An 18,357-nucleotide genomic window follows, 5' to 3' on the forward strand; every position below is an offset into this window, starting at 1 on the left:
GTTGTATAACTACTCAGATTACCTGACAAAGACTGCAAAATATCTCAATAACGTTAACCGCGGCCTATGAGGGTATCAAGGTAATAAAGCACTCAGCGGTTCGCATTTTATCTGGGGTAATTAATTAATTAATTAATTAAGAAGAAGAATAAGATTATTTTATTACGGTGTCACACAATGTACATACGTACAGTAAACTACGGTTATAACGAACACGCTTATAACGAACTGACGGATATAACGAACTTACTTTTTGGTCCCGACTACTTGCTGTAGTCATGCTGTATATGTACTTATAACGAACTAAAATTAGTAGTCCCTTTGAGTTCGTTATAACCGTAGTTTACTGTATATACAAAACATTCATCACTGTACATTGTCCGGCCATAGATCTACGAGACACCAGAGTACAAACATATTCATAATTTCAGCACGTATTCGTAAGTGCTAAAATATGGAATACAATCATTATACAATCTGCAAAATATTCTATTGCGCAGTGAATTGTCTACGATTAAAAATTTAAGTAGCAGCAGCGGGGAGGGGAGAAACAATCAGATCGTTCTGCATTATAGATATGGTCTGGTCAATTGGTCACACATTAGGGAATAACGGGTCAAGTTGAGAGGCATGTGCCCACAATGAAAATCTTGTCAGAATAGAATGGACATTTAGTTAAGAAATGAACTTCATCCTCCACTTGTTGGTGGTCACAGTATTTGCAAATACGATGAAGTGAGTGAGTTTTTGGACGTGAAAAGCGACCGAGTTCTATTTCTAGAGGGAGTGTACCGCATCTCAACTTTCCAAGATTATTTCGATGATACCTACATGTTATAGATGTGAGGTGAAATGGGGTTTAATGTCGCGTCCAAGATTATTGCACTTATATAGCGACGTGTGTGTGTTTGTGTGTGTGTGTGTGTGTGTGTGTGTCTGTGTGACTGCTTGTACTAGTCCGGACTGACGCCGATTTATAGTGCTAGCACACTTAGATACCGTAGTTTAACATGAATACCCCACTCAGACACAGTATATTGGCTCCGAGCCGACCAGTCCTTGTTTTAGCCCCTTAATGCCTAGCGCCAGACAGGGTAACAACAAGTACCATCTTTTAACGTCTTTTGGTATGACGCGGCCGGCCCGGGCGGACGCTCTACCACTAGACCACGGAGGCGGTCTATTAGTTATAGATCGTACATAAGTTGAAAATTCTACTGTTGTTTTAAATAACCTAAACGTTCTAAGTTTATTTCCATTTATTTGGCCAGTGTCATTCCACAGACCTCGAAGCCAAATATGGTGATCACTAGCAATCAGACTATTTTTATTATCTTTAAAATCTCTTATTGCAATGCGGAACACGTTAATCGACGGCAATTCAATGCATGGAGTAAATCAATAACTGTATTTTACGGAATTTTCGTGATGGGTCTGCCATATTCAGTCTTCTCCCAAAACGGATTACCTAAATTTTCTGTTTTGCTGTACAAGACAACCAACCTGTCTCGCCGCGGATAGCCAGATTTGGAGTTTTATTACCTCACCCTAGAAAAAAACGACAGGCTCTATTTTTGGAATAGCATTTATACAACTCGATTATTTACTCAACGATTGGGTTATATATCCAGGTCTCACGTGGTGAATGTACTATATGTTATGTAATTTGCATGTGGCAGCGCAGCATGAGAGGAATGATCAGTCGAGTTGCAAAAAACATCGATCAATGGATTAGCCGATTATATTTGTTTGTTTGTTGTTTAACGCCGCACTCACCAATATTCCAACTATATGATGGCGGTCTGTAAGTAATCGAGTCTGGATCAGACAATCCAGTGATTGACATCATCAACATCGATCCACGCATCTAACCAAATCAGGAAGCCTGACCACCCGATCCCGTTAGTCGCCTCTTACGACAAGCATAGTCGCCTTTTACGGCAAGCATGGGTTGCTGAAGACCTGTTCTACCCCGGATCTTCACGGGTCTAGCCGATTATGTGTTGTATGATTGCTCATCGTTTTATAACTCTGGATTTTTAAAGAACCGTGGACATCATGAAAATAGTTGTCACGTGTGCTATCTCAGCTGACCAATGAGACTTGACACCTATATGTGAAACATCTGAAACAAACTTGCGTGGTCAGTTGAGAAACGAACATGGGTCATAATATACCGAAACGCGACATATACTGTAAAAAGATTGTTACAAAGACACGTAACATCGAACAATCTGCTTTGTACAGATTCAGATGTATTGGATAGTGTTCCTTTGTGTGGATATCTGCGGATACATTCCTTAAACTAACATTGATAGTTAACTGCCTGCTATGATACATATAGCGTTTGTCGGATGTCGATATTGTCTTCTATCAGTGGCATTTAGAAGTTGGTGTGATAAAGTAAGACAAGTTCTATGGATGAACAACTTCTTTATTACAATTACAGTAAACTACGGTTATAATGAACTCAAAGGGACTACTAATTTTAGTTCGTTATAACTGTAGTTCGTTATAAGCATATATACAGCATAACTACAGCAAATAGTCGGGACCAAAAAGGTAAGTTCGTTATATCCATCAGTTCGTTATAAGCGTGTTCGTTATAACCGTAGTTTACTGTAGTGCGACGTTTCGGTGTAGGACCTTACACCTTTATCTAGCAAGTGATCACTTCCTTATTACAATTAGTGCGACGTTTCGGTGTAGATCCTAACACCTTTATCAAGCAAGTGTTTCGGTGTAGATCCTAACACCTTTATCAAGCAAGTGATCACTTACTTGATAAAGGTGTTAGGATCTACACCGAAACGTCGCACTAATGATCACTTGCTTGATAAAGGTGTTAGGATCTACACCGAAACGTCGCACTAATTGTAATAAAGAAGTTGTTTCATCCATAGAACTTGTCTTCGTCGATATTGTCCTTTGGTTTCATTCATTTGCTGCAGCAAGAACGCGGGAGGCTTCAGCGGTGATTGATCAAATTGTTCCATACGTAAAACATATCCGGCAATTGCAATCAGTTGTTCAAAGTGCTACGCTTATGGTGATTATTATTTTACATATACATGGTAAAAGCTGCAACTAAAATACATCAATGTTGGAATATTATATATCTGATAAAATAACAGTTTCAGATACTATTCATCCGATCACTGCATCATAATTCTTTGAAGTTATTTTTATAGTGTATTTTTTAACCGAATCACCGGGGTATTGGTAGAAAATGTGTATTCAGCTGATTGCTATTTAGTTTACGAGAAAATACACACGGTAATCTTTAATTCTGAACATAAAACAATGCCTAGCAGAACAGAAAATAAATTGTAAATGGTAAATCATCATGTTTAGTGAGAATGTATCTGAATTTCACATTTCACATCAAGCTTGTTATCACCTGTTCGTTGACCTTGATTCTCTATACTATGTAAAATATATTCCACAGTCAAGTTTATGTTGTAATTCAGGTCACATGCCCCATAGTACAGTTGTAAGATAAATCATAGTTTAGGTCACATGTCCAGAGTGTTACATCTTTGACGATCTTATTTAAAACAATTTACATAAATATAAAGCTATAAAGCGTAGTACATTAATGTCACAGAAGTTAAATAAATTTGCAAACGTTATATTACCTTTATAATATTTCTGTAATGAGGTAAAATAAACTATTTCTCAAGTGAAGATATTTCTTACATACAAAAATGACATGGTATTCATCCTCTATAAAATGATGATCACATTCTTTACATATAGATTCTGTATGACCCGAAAGTTGTGAAGAGATTTTCAAAATTTACACATTGCTGTAACTAATCGTTTGTCTCTGAGTACAGTTGTATATAATTGGGGTTACAGTAGACATGTTATACGTGCATTAGCATAATGCACCAAAAAGAGAGTAGACCCCAAGCTGTGGTACCATGTGGAAATAGATGTATCTTAAGCGTCTTCTAAATGAAGACCAAAACATCACCAATATCTTGGAATAACCACACAAACGCAAAACCGTTATTAAATAACATTTGTCTTACATACGATGCCCAACTGACTTTTCCATAAGCATAACATAAATTTGGAAGGGGTATCGACATGCATTCATTCGTAAAAGTTTAATCCAGTACTTAATAACCCATATTTGCGTATTTATAAACATACAACGTCCAGAATAGCTACGTTTGTTGCCAATTTACCCACACCAAGAAAAACTTTAAAATGGCTTGTTTGTATCTTTTCATATGTATCATGATATTTATTACCCCATATTTCCGAACCATACATCAATATTGGAGCGATTTTACTAAAACACAAGAGAACACAATTCCAAGATACGTATAGTAATATAAGTTACCGTCTTTATCATTAAATTAGCCAGTGTCCATGCTTCGTACTAAGTTATTACCCCCCCCCCCCCCCCCCCCTCATTTATAGAGAATAGAAATAAGACAAGGCTCAAAACGCCTCCTATAATTTTATTGTCAGAAGTAGTACGGTTTTTCTATCTTGCGATCTAATATTCAAATACTTAATGAAATGGCAATACATCATACAACAATTTATATTTGTCCAGTTCAGAAACGACTTTTTGGAGGCTTTTATAAAAAGAAGTACGATTTCCAAAGTTCCATGTTTGGATAATCCTTCGAGGTTTGTTCAGTTTAACCTAACTTTTTTTATGGCATAGAACCATGCATACCGCATTGTCTGGAGCCGTGATTGGTAAAGGAAGTGTCTGCTGCCAGAAGGATGCGAATAGAATCGCCGTTTTGATTGGTGAAAAATCCGCCAGTGTAAGCCGCTCCCGTCTCACGAGCACAAGTGCATTCGCTCCATCTTGAATCACAAGCACCGGTTCAGCCTTACAGCGGGCGAAACACGAGGAGAACAAAGAACACCAGGACGATCGTTTTCTGTATATTGCCTATAACCAGTAAGTGTTTGTCAATGTGAACTGTAACTTAAAGTTTAGTGTTATGTCTTCTCTCGCCTAGACCCCTTTGTTCAAAAGTCGCTGAAGCGTGCCGACCGGTGCCGACTTTTCACAACTGGCACCGTTCCTGAATCCTATGAATGGACATTACAACGGCAAGGTTTTAATTGTTGAACGGATTTGAGACTGTATTTTTAACGTTTTGTGAAATATTGATGAACTTAGAACATGTTTTTACACTTATTATCAAACTTTCATACTCGGTGAAGCTTTAAGCAGACGGATGCCTTCTAGCCACGCTGCGGTTTAAGTGACTCAGCGCTCCCATGCCGCTCCGTCGAACCATCGACCGGATAAAAAGCACGTCTGACACTTCGTATGTGAGGGATAGTTGAAGATTTCTCAAATTTCTCATCTCTTGCGTACAATCGTGGGGCTCGTGATATTCATCGTATGTTAGCAGTGGGTAAATATCTTGGATGTTGTTGGGCCTAAAACTAGAAGATGTCAGGAAGGGAAAAAGGAGTGTCCCGCTACCCGATAACAATGCCATTGATAATCAGCCAGTTCAGCTGGGCCTATCGCTCTATACTTCGGTAACTAGCTGGCTGGTTCTTACTCGTTACCATTGTCAGGAATCACTGTGAGTCATGGAGCAGATTAATCATCTGAAGAAACTGCGAACTTGATACACGGTCAACACCGTAGTAGTAACAACTAATAGTCTACTGGAATACTTTGTGGAACGTCATTTAGGCCTACTTCAACGATTATTTAAGGAAGGGTGCGTGAGTGGGGTTGGTGCTTATGCCGTTGTAGAACCGTTTCTCTGTTTTAGGACTGAATGTTCTGTAATCAAGTATTCTTGTGTTACGTTTTTCATTGTCACAATGAGAAGACATGGTTTGATTAATTGTATTTCTTTAAACCGAGGAAATGTCTAGGGATACAATTCGGAATTTTCTTAAACAGATGTGGAATTATCAATTTCAGTTGCTCTACAACACAACAGCTGTTTTAATTAAATATTTGTGAAATTTAACTGCTTGTACACTCATTAGTGGACTTTTTAATTTTATTTGATATGACATCCGGGAAATATTTGTATTAATAATTTTAAGTACCGTAATTGAAAATAGTTTTGTTAGTATAAAAGTACACATTATAATTAATCATTCAATATCCTTTGTTGTTGGTGAATACTTAACATTATTCTAAATAATTATAAGGATACAGGAAAAGGAAACAGAAAATGATTAAATTTATCAAGGATAAAAAATGAAAACTGTCTGATCTTGTTACAAAATACAATTTTGTTTTTCACAATAATAATCCTAATACCCAGTAAACAAGGGTGTCAGTTTCTTTCTTTAGTTTTCCTTTGTTCTGCAAATTAATAGAAAATGAATGAAACGAGAGATGTGATGCAACCCTTGCCTCCAGATAGATTTACCTGCAGTCCAGTCATTATTGATCTAGGCACCCTTAGTCATTGAAGCCTAGGTCAGTATGACCTCATCTGTCAGCAAACACAAAATATTTGGTCAGGATTGTGTGTGGATGAAGCAGATTGGAGAGTATTATGTTAGATTACTTCGGTGAAAGAGGTGTGAAGTTTGGATGTTGTGTGATTATTGGCCACAGTTTGGGATATGATAATGTGTTAGGAGATGTTATTATGACTGATGCATTGAGAGGTGGTTGTAATTTGAATGTACTGTTTGGTCATGTGTGATTTACAAAAGACATTTCTGGAATTCCCACTTAAATATTTTATGTAACATAAAGATTTTAACAATATCAAATAATATAATTGAATATAAGAAATGACAGTTTGCTGATTGATCAAGAAATGCAGGCATCAAGATTGGTTCATTTTCAAAGATAATGAATTCTTGATATACAGAATGCCCTTAAGACATTTCTTAGGTTGATAATACTATAGAAGAATGTCTTATCGAGAGTTAAAAGAATCATAAATGTCACAATGCCATTTGTTTCTAGCAAAATCACTGAAATAAAATTGAATTTGAAAAATTGTTTACTTTGGTAGTGATAGAAATATCATATATTTTAAGGAATTTTTAAAAGGGTTTTGCTGTGTGTAACCATTTTAAGGACTAGTGGACAAAAACACAGCACAACTAAGAAATTGGGATTAATTCATTATGGTCATTAGGTCATAATCTATGCATGGATAATTATCTTGGCATTATCATAGGCTGATATTTGGCTACAGGAGACCATAAACAGTCAAGTCTCATTAATCCGACACTCATTAATCCAACAATCGGCTTTATCCGACACTAATGATAGGAACCGATTTAATCAGTGCTATTTATAGACCCTTTAATCCGACAGTCTCACACTCCAACTCCGACACACCTAATTTGCAACAAATTACCGAAATCATTCATTAATCAGTCTCGTTAATCCAGTGATCAGCGTACTCCGTGGTCATCTGCCCGCGAGTACACAGCCCGTGTTTTGATGCGAGACGAGTCGGCTGGGAGCTGCATATTACAAAGCTGCAGAGATAAACTTTGCTTAACAACAAAAAATTAATGCTTTAAATAAAGAAAACAGAATTAATCACATGCTCAGATTACCTCAATCTCATTAAAATCAGATACAAGTTCTCACCATCGCAGAGGACATCCCATTACAGGTCACTTCAGAAGAACCTTTCGCGAACTATGACCGACGAACGTTGGTACTACTTAATTTCGTTTATCTGACATACTCGTTAATCTGACATGATCATATGCAACCAGCCATGTCGGATTAACGGGACTTGACTGTATACTATATCCCTGTTAGCTAATATAAAAGAGGAAAATTCTTTATATATGTTATTCCATTAGATGCAAATCTACAATTCATCTCTACCAGAAAATATTTAAAAATATATTTTTAACATCAGTTATCCCTTCCTACACTACTTTTTAATATTCAAAATTATGCTGCTACTTATCAGTATTCAAAATTATGGTGACACCTGGTGGCCTTATTATTTGCTGCTTTTGTTTTTGAATTTGGGTTCCAATAAGCCTTTAATTACATGACATTTGGGTCATGAAGATCCCTTACTTATAAAAAGGTACTACCTTGATTACTGAGCATTGTTAAAGAAAACACCCCGAAAGATGGATGAAATAGGTTATTGCGACCTAACAGAAACCATATGGATGAAAGGATGCTTCTCCATGTTGCTTGCCAGGAATTCAGTCGGCGATTACCTGGTCACATGATCATGCAGTCACATGACCAGGAAGTTATCAGTCTCACTAGAACCTGCCTGAGACAATTACTGGTAGCAAGTGTTGGTAATGTGCTTCTTTGATGAGGGAATCTTTTTGAAGTTTCTGTGAGTCCTGAATAAGATTCGATGACATTTGCTACGTAGAAAACTGAAAAAAATAAACACGATTAGACTAAGACTTGGAAAATTACCTTTGAAGATAGACACCAGAAGGCAGAAAAAAATACTTTCCATTTCAATTTGGGATTAGGAATCAGTCAGTACTCCAGGTGGTGTGCATTTATGCTGCCTATTTTAAGTATTATCTAATATACTTTGGTTATGGTGATACAAGTATGTACAGTTTTTGCCAAAATACTGACTTCAGTGATGGAGTTCTATCCTGTTAAATCTCAGGGTAAGGTCATTGGGAGATGGAATCTGTAATGCTGAAGGAGGTTGCTGATTTTCACCTTTCTAAATGGTATATGCCACCCAAAGGCTAGATGTTGTGGTGGTGATGTGAAACAACAGTGCTAGTTATTGGGAAGTGTGCATCGTCTGGTAACCAGTAACTGTTAGGGACCAATTCAAAAGTTTGATGTCAGATAAAAAACCTACAAATGATTTTCAACACCCAGCAAACCAGCAAATAAGTTTCATTTGATAATCATTCCGAAAAAAACTGGGCAAAAATCAAGAATGCGTGACAAAAAAGGCCACTGAACTTGGCAATTCAACATTTTCAAGATTTAAGTTCTTTTTGAGGGGGGTGGGGGATGTTTTTTATCCGACATTGAACTTTGTTACTTGCATTTGGGGTGGGTGGGATCTTGAAAAAATGTTTTAAAAAATAATGGGGTGGGGCAGCAAAATATGATACAGTCCTACAGTCCAAATTCACTAAATTCGACATTACAATTTGGGGAAACTTGAGACCAAATGTATAAAAATCTTTTAGAAATGAAAGCAAAGAAACATGAAGACTACATGACTCAGATACTTAACCATTCTTACCCCGTAAGTCGTTACAGTGGCACCAGGAAGGAAGTCTTGTGAATTTGAGGAAGCAATTATACATCAAGCTATGCTTATCCAATTATCTGCCATGAATGGCAGGTCAAGACTTACAGCCAATCAGACCCTTGGGCCCAGGCATAGCAGTTTGAAGCTTACCAGATGACTTGTAAATGCAGGCAGATGGAAATTTGAATGAGTTATATTCAGAATGTCCAGGGCCCCTGTCTCCTATCACTGATGACAAGGACCAGTACTTGAGAGAGCACTTGCCAGACTGACAAGGGTTGGAAGGATACAGTTGATAAGATAACTTCCGTAGTCTGCTCTTGTGAGTTAGTATCATTATAGTGAGTTGATGAAGAATGATGGGGTTGTCTTATTATTAAGGAAGGATATTGTGAATGTAGGAAGGACTGGAGTAAGACTTAAAACTTAATTTGATATGACATGAATGAGGCAAGCCTGGAAATATGATACTGTGCTTGAATGATAAGTTACATTTGTAAGACTGTCAGATTTTACTCGTCTTTTACTCGTAGCCAGAAACCAGAAGTTTTTTGTCTGGTTTGGATTTAATAATGACAAGCTGCTGATGAAAGATATGTTTATTGTAAAAACATTTCTTGAGTGATATGCCAAAGAGATGACTGAGCTAGCAGTAAGAAGCCAGTATGCTTGTTGTGAGAGATGACTATGCTTGTCATAAGAGGTAACTATGCTCCTGTAAGAGGCGACTAACAGGATCCGTTGGTCAGGTTCTCTGACTTGGTTGATGCATGTCATCGTATCCCATTTGCGTAGATCGAAGGTTAGGATGTCAATGACTTGATTGTCTGGTCCAGATTCATTTCACAAACTGCCTACATATTGCTGGAATATTGCTCAGTGTGTGTCAGACACACAAACCTACCAATAACCCTCTAGCATATACAGCAGCCCGGAGCCAGTCTAGGATAAGATAGTTGTATTGACATTTGAAGTATCATGATACATCTGAGCATCAGTGAACATGGTGAATAGTTGTCTGATTGCTACTTATTGTATTTATTCAGTTATTGATAATAAGTCACAGGATATCTTATTATGGTAATACAATGTACAAACAATTGTTAATTTTTTGTTTTGTCAGATATATATCGTGTAATACAGTTGGAAAAATTGAATTTAAATGGCTCATTATCCTTCAGGCAGGATTATTTAGAGATTTTCTAATCTTAAGTTAAGGACTATATCTCATAATGAATGGTTGTATCTTATAACACATTTAACGATGAATTTTATATGTTCCTGTGTACTAGCCTATAGTTATGTTTATCAAAATTAGATGAAGATTATTAGTGTGAACCTAGTTACAGCAAGTTACAGTCTAATAACAGTTAGAGATAAACACCATAATGTGTCCTTAAAAACTACCCAATAGCAGTGTTTTCTGATGGCACTTGTCTGTCATGAGAGTAAGTTGACATGATTTATGTGGGGGATTTTGTTTGTCCTCAGTAACCTATGCTGCTTGTTCTAGGTGAGACTAAAATCGATTGTGTGGTCTTGGTTGATTGGGTATAGCCTTATCATGCTTATGGCGTGGGCTATTGCTCATAGTATCAGTCACTGGTTTCCTGGCTCCATTATACACTGGCCACCGTGATGTGGCTGGAATATTGCTCACTCACCAGAATCAATATCTACCCCAGTGAACATTGTTTGAGAGTGTTGAATATACAATGTTCCAGAATAACCTGAAAGTATGTGATAACATATCATAAGTGCCTCCACGTAGCAGAAGGTTCATATTGCATACCTACACATTTATCAAGGAAACATACGCCAACATGGTTGAGAGTGTAACCGCTGTGGAACTTCGGTGGCAGAATTGGTCCCAAGTTATCCATGCTTGTCTAAACATTAAGATCAGGTGGTTACAGTATGTGACCTGGCTGATTGTGTGTCTTCATAGCCAGAAACAAAAAACGTCATATTTCATGCTATTTGTGGATGTAGCTAACTAATGATCATTTTCAGTAGAGTGTCAGTCTGTGCTGAAACACACTACTAGCCTACCGGTAAACATGGCCCTCAGCAGCAGTTTCAGTAGTGATATTATTTGGACTGTTAGTAGTTGAGCTCACTACACCGATAGACCCGTGAAGATTCCGGGGTAGAATAGGTCTTAAGCGACCCATACTTGCCGTAAAGGTGACTATGCTTGTCGTAAAAGGCGACTAACGGGATCGGGTGGTCAGGCTCTCTGACTTGGTTGATACATGTCATCAATCCCAATTGCGTGGATTGATGCTCATGATGTCAATCAATGGATTGTCTGGTCCAGACTCGATTATTTTACAGACCGCCATCATATAGCTGGAATATTGCTGAGTGCGGCGTTAAACAACAAACAAACAAAAATACTACACCGACATAATTTTACTAGACTCTCGCTTCAGACTAGTGGCTAATGTCGCAGACTGGAGTTAAGTGTTGTCATATGGAGTATTTAGCTGAGCTTACAAGACCGAACAGAAGTTTACTAGACTCGGTCTTCGGACTAGTGGCTTAATCACAGGCTGATCATCATGCATATGTTAAACCTGTGAAATAGGCAGGCTTCGTGCATTATATGTAACATTACCTGACAAGATCATAAAGGAAACAAAGTGGATACTGGTGTGAGGAATTTCTACTGACACCGAGAAGTTGAGGAGTGGACACAAAGGTAAATCTGCATGGTGTGGTTACCTGTACGAGCAGTTAGCAGGATGACTTGTACTACGCATGTTGGAGTGACAGCTGGTCGGTTTAGTGTTAACATAAATAACCTGTGAGATTACTACTAACAATAACATGTTGAAGCATGGTACTTTTATTGCAACCACATAGCATGAGATATATACAGTATTGATATTTAGATCCTGCATTTGTGATAGGTGAGTAATCTGTAACATTCTGGCTTGGTGCCAGTTCCTAACATAACATTGTTTTGTGGACATTGCTTGCATTCATCTAGGAAGTGGAGGATGATTGTTCACATTAACAAGGATGACAATCTTCTGCGGATCCACAAACTTCCACGAATGTCCCACCAATGATATTTTAGATGGAAAGAAAAGTTTGTGCCAGCTGTCATTGGTAAAATTGTTTCTTTCTATAGAAGAATTTGTGTTGAGTACTGAATGCAATTGAGATACTTGGATCACGGGAACTTTAATAGATTTTGTATTGGTGAATTCAGTCAAGTTTAATTAATTATAGTCAGTGCCAAGAACATTTGAGTCTACTTGCCCCCAAATATATTTGGCATTAATTTCAGTATATTTAAGTCTTAGTATATAGACCAGCATAATCCAGTCTTACTAGTTACATTGAGTTATATGCAGTGCCGGGCTCAATTTAAGGAAATTGATTTAGCTTGCAATAGGTGCATACTGACATGAAAACCAAGTTGCACCTAACAAAACCAGGTTGCACCCTGGTCCCCTAAATTCATCAAAGTAGAAACATAGGCTGGTCTGCTGTCAGTTAATGACACTTTGCTGAAGAACATGATAGGAACATGTGCCCATAATCTTGAAGTACCCACAGTTTGATGATGTCACGCCTAAGAAAGCATGACAAATTACACGTAACACAGGGATTAGTGATGTAGTATGGTAAATAGACTTTAGAGACACTAAGTGTGTTCAAAGATCGATTTTGTGGAGTTGTAAGAGTTATTCAGAATTATTATACATATACTTGGTGCATGTGGGCGTAAATATTAGGTTGCATTTTTTAATAATAGGTAAAAACTTGTGCATGTTTTATATAACTAAATTGAGCCCTGTAATGTGTCACATTTTCAACATATGTTACTTACAAGACACTGCCAAATTTAGACAGGGGTAGGATAGTAGTAACTGTTTGTCTGTTAGTGACAAAAAATCTAAAAGAAATCTATTTTCCTCTTCAAGAACATCTAATGTATGACATAAGGATACATATGAGTTGGAGGCAGTACATGACATTGTTGTCTTAGAAATGAAAGTCATGGGGTCCTTGTCATATTCACATTAGAAAATATAAGATATATGGGTCCTTTTGCTAAGGCAAACAAAATGAACTCAAGGGTGTAAGAACCTGTGATCATCCTCATTTGTAACAGTGCAAGATAGAGTTTCTTGCTTGTTTGTGTTCATCTGAGGTATGTTCTGTTATTGTCCCTATCTCCTTAGTAATGGAAGTTCTTGCTGAGCAGTTCTTGCTTTAGGACCTCTGTATGGCGGTCACTGCAGATTGAACTTTGAATCAGATTGACCTGTTATAAAATGCTATCCTTCAGGACTTGATTCCACCTTGATAGTGAGTATTTTATGTAACATACTATACATGGCTAGCATCGAAACAGAGATAGTAAACATCCGCAGTTAACGTCTTGCCCGTAATGTGCTGCATGTATCATGAAAGCAACAATGTAGCGACATTGATAGAAAGTACTTTTGTTCCTGTTGCCCTTTACTTCAATGGCTGGCTGATAATACATTGGTCATGACCAGGTTCAAGGTCCCTTGAGCATGTTGAGAACAAGCCGCATCTCAGCAGTAGAAATTGGCACTAGTCCTGTAGTCCTCGCCAAAGTGCCCAATAGTTAAGGTATCATAAGGACTAGTAGAAATATGACATTTTTTAGGGTTTTGCTATGTGTTATCATAAGGACTAGTGGACTAAAAATGTTAGTTTCTGTCGCTGCATCTTTGTTACATTAGGATGTGGCTTGATGGACATCTTTTGATATCCTATGGGCTCTTGTTCAAATGAACTTTATCGGATGTGACTGGAAGGCTTATCATCAAAATACAGTACTTTGTTGATGGTATGGATAGATCGCTGAATTCAGATTCAAAGTGCTGAATTAGTGGTATTTGGATATTGGGTGATGAAGAACAGGCCCATTTGCATTCAGATTCCAAGTGAGCCCATGTTGATTGTTTTAGTTAGTGAGTCGTCGTGATATTGCTGGAATATTGCTAAAAGCAGCGTAAAACCATACTCACTCACTCACTCACTCTTAGATAGTGAGATTATCTCCCTTGGTTAACAGGAATGAGTCTGAAGTTGAACCACCTACTACAAAATTAATTTTCTTTGTTATACTCTTTGAAGTGTGGGGTCTTCTTGACCTTTTGTGTCATCTAAGTGACAAGATTCACTGACAGTATAACTTGATCAAACTTGATTATGTTTTTAAAGTGTATTCGAAAACTTAATATTGGTTCCTAAACACGTCTTTTGCAAAAGGTTTGTTTTGGAAAAAAATAGTTCTTTAAGTATTGCATAGAAGAATTATGGCACGTTGTGATGTGTTCCTACAATTAAGAACAGCTGTGGATAGTTTAAAAGATCCAGCTGCCACAGCTGTATTCTTCATGAACTCGCCTACTTCTGCATAAACTGCAGATATATGGCTCATGCTTGTGTCTGAAATAATATGATTGCATGTATTAGTTAATAAGTATTTACCAGCATGAAACTAGTGTGATGTGAAGTATGATTAACATTGATGTTGGAAAAATGATAATGCTTTGAAAAATAACATCAGTGAAGTTAAGCAATATTCAAATCCTTCATTCATAACATTTATCTCTGTAATGTATTGCTGTTTATATGATATTAGTAATGTAAAAGATCAACAGTGACCAGCAAGTTTTGATTTTTCTACATCTGTGCAAATAAGGTCCCTGTCATGTTTTAACGCCAAGTACTGTGGGTCTGGGGTGACCCTGACACTGGATCATGCTCATGCTTTCTGTCACTGGTTTGCTTGGCCCATACTTGAGTATTTACTGGCTGGTGTGGTATTGCTGGAATTATGCAGTGTCAAACAGCATTCCCAAGTGTCAAAAGCGTTTGAGACTGCTGGACCGAATTCGGCTCTTACCATCATTTTCAGCAGAACATATTTAGTGGTACATGTATGTACTATCATTAGCTGAGCTTACTAGGCCAAGCAGAGTGTGACTAGACTGGGTCTTGGACTAGTGGCTAAAGTAACAGACCGATTCCCTCATTTGATTCTTTTGCATGTGGTTACTGTTAACCCTAAATTACATGAAAGTGTTACAGTGTTTGAGTAAAGTGTGATGAATTTCCCATTTGCTCCTCCTGTGAAGGAAAAGACATTACTTGACTTTAAATTGGCCTTTACTTCATGTGTTCTTGTTGCAGATTGTGAACCATGTCGTGGGATGAACATATCAATGGAGGATACCTCATGGGTTCTGGCATATTGTCAAAGGCTGCCATTGCATCCATTGAAGGAGCAACCGTGGTCACATCAAAGGAAAATGGTCTCCAAACTATGAACCTTACTACAGAAGAGATCAAAGAGCTGGTCAAAGCATGCAAAGGAGACGAGTCCTGCTTTGCAAGTGGGATTTATATGGAAGGCACTAAGTATATTGTAGCAAATCGATTAGAGAACCAGCTGAATTTGAAATCATCCAAGATGGTAAATGATGTCAAGGTTTCAGCCTCTGTTATTATTACGCGCCAGTATGTTATTGTAGCCGTAGACAAAGATGGCTCACTTAAAGGACCTCTTGCAAATAACTTGTTCAAATATGCTCAGTACTTGCTAAATACAGGTTATTGATGTGGTGTGTGGTCATCATTTGAGGGAACAGTATGATCATGACCTCGACCATGATGCAGGTCCCGGCTGATCACAGCTTGTGATGCAACAGTCCTTGGGGAAGAGGTCTTTCTTGCTACATCTTCTCGTGCACCTTGCTGCCTCTCATCTTGCTGAAAACTAGGACTTATCCATGTTGCCTGCTTTCTGAATTCATGGAATACAGTATTTGTGTTATTGGAAACATGCTATTTTGCACTTCATAATACAGGGCTTCCTGGACTGCTGGTGAAGCTGAGACACTTCATCTGTACATTTGTGTTTTAATCTTGCTGAGGATGCATATGCTTTCCTTTTGCTGTCAAGGAGCAAAATCTGTAATATTATTTTCTCAAAGAAAGCTGAAGTAATTGTTTCAATAATGCAATGATTATGTTTCAAGAAATGCTTTGAATAGAGAATCATGAAAATTACTCTGGTGTTCATCAGTATTGTTTTTGTTTTTGTTGGTATTTCTTTACATTATAATTAAAAAGTTCCACAGTGTCATATGAAATCATTCCAGTTAATTTATTACATATCAAACTTAATCAGTATTGTTATTCTTATATGAGATTTGCTTTGTACTTAATATCATTTTAAGACTTTGAAAACTCATACTATTATGCAGGTAGTGCTATGATGGTAGTCTGTGTGTTCATAACCTCACTGTACCTTGTTAGTAAATATGAAGTAGTAGTAGTTGTGCATTATACTCCAGAAATAAGAATCTGTAAACATGATCTAGACGACGTACATGTTTATTAATTTATTTGAGAATTATTTGTACTTTATTGAGTCTGAAGATAATAGCATTAGCTGTGTTGTACCAAGGTTCTGTGTCAAAAGGGTCCCACTACTCCTCAATATTTAAAAAACCTTCAGAAAATGTGGAAAGTTCTTTGTCATTACTCATAATAATGACATCCAGCTTTGTGATTGGCTAGTTGCCATCATGTGACAATCCATTCAGTTTGGTCCGCCGGCCTGTCCAGAAACATATGGATATCATAGTGTTTCGCAAAACGTCACATGCAAACGTCATATTGTCATGGCAAACTAGACCCTGTTCACACTCTGATTTACTATACAGAACCACTGGCAGTCATAAGGCTTACCTGATGCTGTCACACAAACATATTTCACAAAAATAAGTCACTGTACATGTGAACACCTTAATGTCACGAGTAAGACAATCTCATTAAAATCAGAACTATGTTGTTGCTGCCGCTAAACAAAAATCTGAGGACATCCTGTTATTTTACCAGACATAGAGTTAGGCTTGGTTGACCAATTAACAAGGGTTTGACTCATTTTTATTAATACTCATACATCTAAGTTGTGTACAGATACTCTGCTGATAGCCTAGGTCAGTCTGGTCTTCATTAACAAGGGATAATAGTGACCTCTTACTTTCACCCAGTGCTAATTAGACAGTATTGATCTTGATTGGAAACAGGCAGAAGAGAAAGGATCCAACCCACACTAGGTTCATGAAAATATATATGTAGTTCATTGATTCATTACATAGCTGACTACAGAATTTTGGTAACTAAGTATTATAGAACTTATGTAGTTTGTATGCCTCACTTAAGATATCTTATACTTCATGATAGAAATGTATACCTTCTTTCAAAGACAGTATTATCATGTTGTTGAATACTCTAGGTGTAATTTTAGTCCTGGTGTCTGAACTGAATACTGTAAATTGGTCAGTATAATAAGATTTGATCTGATATTAATTAAATCTTGTGGTTTCTTTTCCTTTTGACATGCCCTCCTCCAACGAATTCCATGTATGTCTGTGATACAAATCCCTCCTTTGGTTGCCATGCCATTCTGTTCTTCTTACCATAAATAACGTTCTGTTTTACTCTACCAGTACCAATACCAACATGATAATACTTACTTTTTAGATCTAAAAACTAGGTTGATGAGGCTCTTCATTTGGCTTATATCCTGGAGATTACAGCTGTCGGAAGCTTTTCAGCCATCATTGTTGCATTGTTTTATTATGCATAACCACTTTTAGTCGAGTATCCATTGCAGCAATAGTGACTACTGATTGTCAATGTCATGCCTTCTTTGTGCTTTGTTAACCTCACTAGCCACATCTGTGTTAGTCCTGGTTGTCTTTATGCAAGCAATTTATTAAACAAGAGCCTTTCCTACACTGTGTGTTTCTGTTTTTTTTGCTGGATACTTTTATGTTGGAATTTAAGGTATATTTCATGCCATTTTGTATCAGTCTGTACCAAAAACTTTTAGACTACTAGCCCAAAACCTTGTTTATTATATGGACTATTATTAGTTGAGCTTACTAGAATTTTATTAGATTCAGGCATTGAACTAGAGCTAAAGTTACAGACTGTAACTATCTACTTATACAAACTTGTTAATGTCACAATGAACATCAGTTTCGTTACTTGGATGTTAAATCATGACCGCCACATTGATCATGTTGACAACATTTCTGTCAATATTGAGTGAAATTGTGAAGTGTCTAAATCCAACATTCATAAG

At 37.3% G+C, this 18,357-nt stretch overlaps 1 long non-coding RNA gene across 1 annotated transcript; it reads left to right on the forward strand.

The window, feature by feature from the left end:
* Positions 1–4,783: 4,783 nt before the first annotated feature.
* Positions 4,784–18,007, forward strand: LOC124151222. Its single transcript, XR_006863339.2, has 2 exons — positions 4,784–4,933; positions 15,390–18,007. It is a non-coding gene; the product is annotated as an uncharacterized LOC124151222 (long non-coding RNA).
* The last annotated feature ends 350 nt before the right edge of the window (positions 18,008–18,357 follow it).

This window comes from Haliotis rufescens, unplaced genomic scaffold, assembly GCF_023055435.1.
Source record: "Haliotis rufescens isolate VD_foot unplaced genomic scaffold, xgHalRufe1.0.p SCAF_4, whole genome shotgun sequence".
Lineage (NCBI taxonomy): Eukaryota > Metazoa > Mollusca > Gastropoda > Lepetellida > Haliotidae > Haliotis > Haliotis rufescens.